This window comes from Rhagoletis pomonella, unplaced genomic scaffold (assembly GCF_013731165.1).
Source record: "Rhagoletis pomonella isolate Grant_MI unplaced genomic scaffold, Rhpom_1.0 Rhpom_scaffold_00001, whole genome shotgun sequence".
Classification (NCBI taxonomy): domain Eukaryota; kingdom Metazoa; phylum Arthropoda; class Insecta; order Diptera; family Tephritidae; genus Rhagoletis; species Rhagoletis pomonella.
The window spans coordinates 50,511,867-50,518,488 of NW_023458555.1; the positions used below are offsets into that span (position 1 = coordinate 50,511,867).

Consider the following 6,622-nt stretch of genomic DNA (forward strand, 5'->3'; position numbering starts at 1 on the left):
TTTTTTTGATGTTTCAACAGATCCCAGCAAAGTGGCAGCATTTTTGTAAACCTATATGTATTCAAAATCTTTTTTATAACCACACTTATTTTAAATACTATTATAAATAATATACTTTTTTCTTGTTGTATGCAAGTAGTTAATCAAATCTTTCATACTTCTCAACCAGCAACTTTGGGATTATGTATACATCGTACAGACCTGCATCGAAGATTGGAAGACAACACCTTGGCGCAAAGTTGATGTTGAAAATATGGATATTGAGTGCAAAAAATTTGCCAAAGATATACGTCTACTAGACAAAGAGATGCGCGCCTGGGATACATTTGTTAATTTAGAATCAACCGTAAAGAATATGTTGACTTCGCTGAGAGCTGTGGGCGAATTACAAAATCCAGCTATACGCGAACGTCATTGGAATCAGCTAATGAATTCCACTAAGGTTAATTTGCTTTACATAGTGACGCTCACTATGATCTCATTTAAGTACTCATACACTTTGTAAATATGTACTGATCGTTTATACGATATTTTTTTGTTTTTACTTCTCGAGCACGTGCGCTGCTCTCCCTGGGAAACTTGTAAATATTAATGTACCTATTAAAAAGAAAATTCTAGAGAGAGGCGCACGCCTTGTACAGTCACGATTTTCTATATAAATTTACTTTTTTACAACTTTTTTCAAAGATAAATTACTTGTAAATACGTATTTTAGATTGTATGTATACGAGGGAGTGTATGTTTTTTTTTAACTGATAATATTTCTGCAGTAAAACTAAATATGTGGAAGCTGATGGTAAATAGGATTTCTTCACGCCAAGAAATCTGTGACTTACTATAGTAGAAAGGGCTATTTTGCCCCCGACTTTTTGTTAAAACATGGTGCCTTACTACCAAAATGACCTTTTGGTCACTGTCGTAGAGTCAATAATAATCTGAGCATCCTTAGCATGGTGGACTAAGGCTACACAAAGAAATTCAAACACTAAGCTAGCAGGGCAATTCTGGCAGCTGTCCTGAAAGTTCTTTACAGTCTTTTGAAAGGCGAATTGAAAGAACTGCTAGGGAGAAGGTTTTAGCGTTATGCTCTTCGTCTTTTAGCAATAGGTTGTTTTTATTTATTTATTTAAATTCAGAAAACAAAAAAACAAGTGTAATAAGCCACAATAACATTGACACAAAAAATTCTTTCTCTTCTTAAAACAATAAAAATTGATAAATAAAAGAAAATTAAATTAAAAAATTAAAATAAAGCAAAAATAAATAAAAAATATATATTTTATTATTTAATTGAAAAAATACTATATTAGAAAAAGAAAAAAACTAACAAATAAAAAGAAAATAGTACTTTATAATTAAATATTAAAAAAACTATTTTTACAGCAAAATTTAAAAGTTTAAAGAAATTTAAATTAAAAGAGAAAATAATGAAATAAGACCCTAAAAATTAAATAAAATAAAAAATATATTTTTCTTTTTAAAACAATAAAATCAAAAATTTAAAACATAACTAAACTAACGAGAAAAAACCAACTAAATAAAGAGAAAAATAAAATAAGTTCCTAAAAACCAAATGAAATTAAAAAATATATATTTTTTTCTTTTTTAAACAATGAAATCTAAAATTTAAAAGAAAATTAAACTTCAAACAAAAAAAATTCTTTAAAAAAGAAAGTATTAATAAGTGCCAAAAAATTAAATGAAATAAAAATATTATTCTTTTTAAATTAATAACATCGAAATATTAAAAGATAATTAAAATGAGAAAGAAAAAATTTATTAAAAAGAACTACATAAAACAACTTTCCAAAAATTAAATTAAATAAAAAATATATTTTTTTTTAAACAAAAATTAAATTAAATAAAAAATATATATTTTTTTAAACAATTAAATCTAAAAATTAAATTAAAAAAGAAAAAAAGGCGTGTGTAACCCCGTACACATTATAGAAGTGAAACTTCTTTAAAAAGGTACCTACTTATGAAAATGGATGTGTAAAAATATGTTTACGGTTCGGCAAACCATTAAGCGATTGAGTTACATACATAGGTTTGGTTAGAAATCAAACGATAATTTCATTTCATCTTACTAATTTTCTGATATGCATATAATTTATTTATTCATTTTCCGGTAACACCACCTTATATGAATTCGCGCTTCAAGCATCCATAGGACCGGCTTGTAATGGAAGTAATTGTATGTTTACCAAGTAAATGAAAATATTTATAATGCAATCAATAGATCCTTACGAATTCGCCATTACCAAGGCACCAAGTAACGTACGCAATTTTGTTTGCAAAATGCATTTATTTAAGTTGAAAGAAGACAAATTCCTTTGTTCGGCATTTATTCTTATATCATCATATATCATATATCATATATTCATGTGGTAGCAAGAGTATAAAAATATAAAAATACCTTATAAATTAAAAGCACAAGTATCACATGTATGCGTAGTCCAATTCACGAAATCATTTCATCGATCTGAGTAAAAAATAAGTGCATAAACTCTATTTCGCGTTAATTGTAATCAGGAAATGGTGTTCATTCATTCAGTTTCTACTCAACCGATGAAATGCTTTCATGAATTGGCCTACGCATAATGGTAGTAAATGACAGAATGAATTACAACAAACTCATCCTTTTGATATAAAGCAAGCCGAAAACGTTGGTTCAAATCAATCCGCAATCAAGTTGGATGTTTTGCCAACAAACATTGCAGTTTTGCGAGCAGTCTCATTGTAAAATCTTATTTTTACAATTTCATAGTTTCGGCTTTTATTTATAAAATTCAACGAAAGCACGTACCTATTTCGGCTGAGTTATCCATTTTCGGTTATTTAGTGTACAAAATAAACGCAAATTAAATGAGTTTGTACAACATGGCCATTAATGTAGCGATAAGTTGTACAACTTGCCAGAAAATCCAAATTTTTTGATCTTTCATACAACCAAGACATAAATTCATTCAACAGGCCCACAAACGGTGCAATCTAGAGCAAAACAACACCAAGTTGAACCAACGGTCGCTACGTGTATGGCTTTCTTTAAGAAACAGCGGGCGAAAATTTCAACTGCTCCTGTAACACTACCTTATATAAGTTGGCCTTGCTATCATCCTCACACATGTTCATCAGAGTATACCAACGAAGGACGAGTTAACATTAACAAGTTGTATTAACAAGGAGATAGCGAGAGCACAAAACTACTCTAGAAAATTACATGCACAATGCCAAACATGAATAAATGTACAACAAACATAATTTTTGACAATCAGTACAGTTCGCATTTATATCAATGAGCAGCTTATTAGATTTGTTTTTTTTTGTATTACATATGTGCATATATACATGTTCACAAACATACCCTGCAAAAAATTGTGCGACTTATCTCTAAAGAGAGTATTCCGAGATTAATCTCAATCGGGTACAATTGGGCATTAATTAGTCCCAACTAGTCTCATACGGGTACTAATGGAGGTCATTTAGTTTCAACTCATCCCTTATGGGTATAATTGGAGATTAATTAGTCCCCAACTTATCTCTAATGGGTACTATTAACGATTTAATGATATATACGCACTTAGTCAATGAACTTTCATGTGCGGCGTTGGGACACAGAGAGAGTATTCGCCTAATAAAACTGAGCACCCCGGTTCGAATCTCAGCTGGCGCAAATTTTTATTTTTATTTTTTAAAAGTGACTAGTCGCTTTTTATACCCGTTCGGGTATAAAGGTGAACAATTAGTCTCTTCATAGGACATGCTCGAACAAAAGCGATCAGTTCATTCCATATAAAGAGATCAAAAGTGGTATTAGTCACATGCTCCTTTGCGATTGCTCCCGGAGTCATCCCGGATTAGTCCCATTTTTTGCAGGGTATGTACATTCACAAACATATGTACATTCGTACAAATATATATACAACCATTCAAAACATATGTACATACATGAAAACATTGCTGTCCATAAGTACATACAACGAAGCCCGTTTGCTTCATCATAAATCTATCCTTACAAACATATGTACGAATGGATGTAGTTACGCGAAGCAGGCTTGCATCATCTATACATATATTGCTTGGTAGCGGCAGAGCTGAAATGCGCACTGAGTTTTTTCATACATACATATATATGTATACATACGTACGTGCATTCAAACATACATATATATATATGTAGGTACTCGTACCCGTCATGCGTCGCTTTATTTCTTTTTTCCCCTTCCCTATACTACCTATATCTTCCTTCTCACTCATGTAACGTTTTCAGTTTTAAAAATTTCACTCCATTTTTGCGATACCGCCGCCTAAGAAGTTTCACTTCAAAAAACTTTAATAAAAACAAGTCCGCTACCCTAGACTCGAACTCGGATCTTTCGAACGGTACGCCAGCGCTTTCAAGGACATGATGGCAACGAGGAGGCGATCTGCTTAGCGAAACAAGGAGCTACCGCAGTATTTTAGGATTTTAGTATATATAAAGGAGATCATAAATTACTGGGTAGATAAAAGGTTGGGCAGGGCACTAGATGGGATGTCCAAGGCAGACACAAACCAAACGATTTATCTATTTTTTAAAAGAAGCTTACGTATGCAGCTCTTAAGGCGCTTATATTTACCCTATTTCGGCACCGGAACACTGTGAAAATATTGCAAATGAAGTGGCAGATATTGTCGACAGGAAAGAGGCTGCGTAGAGATTCATAGATCCAGGGCACTTCATGGGTTTTCCATAGAGCTGCGTGGGGCAAAATTATGATATCTGTATGAAGAAATATTAGAAAGAATAACCGAACCGCTCCTTCAACTTACTGTGTAAGAATTAAAAATTGATAAAGACTTTATTACTGCAAGTCAATGAAGCCTTGTAACAACAGGCAGTAGTTTTCTCTGGCCAATGTAGGTTGTGCTTTGAGGAACAGGAAACAGCAGAGCATATTGTATGCCAATGTAAAGGCTTTACTAGACCCAGAGGGATATCTTCACTTATTGTGTCTTACTAGTATTTAATCCGCTAAATGTTGATGCACTCTGCAGTACGGGGGAGTGACTACAGGACTGCTGAATCGGTGGCTACCTAATAAACACCGTCAATTACCGACCGACTACTTGCAGTGTATTTCATCGATTACTTTTACAAGGCAATGTCCTAGGCGGTAGTCACCATCGGCTGCATTACCGGGAGTTACTAAAGTAGTCACATGCGTGATTTATGGGCGCCCTTTGTCGTAGTTTTTCGCTATTCTGCTTACCACTGGTTCGACTCTGCACTGCCATGTGCACTACCACGGGTTAATAGAGTAGCTACTTACTTAGGAGTCGGTGCAGTAGCGGTTCAAAAGTGGCGATTGAGTCCAGCAGTACTGGAGGGGAGGAACTGGTTACACACGTGGACTAAATAGAGTGGCTTTAACATAAACTTTATTAGAACTAAGTTATTACTGTTGAGAAATAAGAATAAGACGGGCCAATTTAGACTACCATCCATAGTCGAAAATGCAGTCATCCATTGCGAAACATCTAAGCGTCATCCTAGGCACTAAATTAAACTGCAAACTTAACCTTGACTTGACTACACTTGTAAACGGATCTTCAGTAGAAACCGTGGTTTAAAACCGAAACTTCCGAAGAGGATGTACCCCACTGTCATAAGGCCAAATCTTACCTAGTATGGTACGAACTAAGTAGCAAACTACATTGCATAAAGCCTGAATTTTCTCCTGGATTCACTTGTGCGATAAGGAATCCATCCAAGAAGGACTGCAGGAGCTTGGTGTTAATCAATTGCATGCCAGCACATTTCGGGCTGAAGTTCTACGAATACATATTTGAAGCCTGTAGGGCACTATTTAAATAATAGTACTACCCGGAAAGAAAGAGCGGTTATTTACTCAGATGGCCAGGTAACACTTCTAGCTATATTCAACCACTGAACTCCTATCCAAGTTAGTCAAGAATGCAACATGGATAAACGCTCGGCATCTCAGGCTATTTCAATCTTTCGTGTCTGGGTTTCCGGCCATAGGAACATAGAAAGCAACGAGAGAGCAGACGAATTGGCAAAAGCGGGAGCTTGTTTGAATGAATCTGTAGCGGCGGTACAAATGCAAACAGAAATCCTCTTGACTTTCCGGAAATAGCAAGGAGATCCAGACTTACAAGACAGGAAGAGAGCCTTAGTTTCATTTTAGCAAGAAAAACAGCAGAGCTGCTACATAGGTTAGGGGTAGAAGTATTTAGGATTATAATTGCTAGCATTGGTCATTGGCCGCCAGGAAAGCGTGTTTATAGAATAGGAATATTTCAGAAAGAAATCGTTATTTCATTTCCTGTGGGAATGCCCAGCTCCAAACTTTTTAGGACATACATCTTTCGGGAAACACAAGAAATAAATAAATTAAGAAAGGCTTTCATTAATCTAATCACCCATTTTGTAATTGAGATTTCCTGTGCTACTGAGAGCCCTAAATTTCCCTTTAAAAGCACTTTTCCTCAGGTATCTACTTAATTACATTTTCGAAAATTCCAGCTTGTTAATACCACATATTATTATTTGAGATGCCAATTGTCTGTAAGCGAATTCGACGGCTGAAAGATTAAGGGCTTTAACTAAGCTCAC

The 6,622-nt window shown here is 34.3% G+C and overlaps 1 protein-coding gene across 1 annotated transcript in view; it reads right to left on the reverse strand.

The window, feature by feature from the left end:
* LOC118748469 (dynein beta chain, ciliary) overlaps window positions 1-6,622 on the reverse strand; it is a 77,548-nt gene that overhangs the window by 33,240 nt on the left and 37,686 nt on the right. The window lies entirely within an intron of this gene.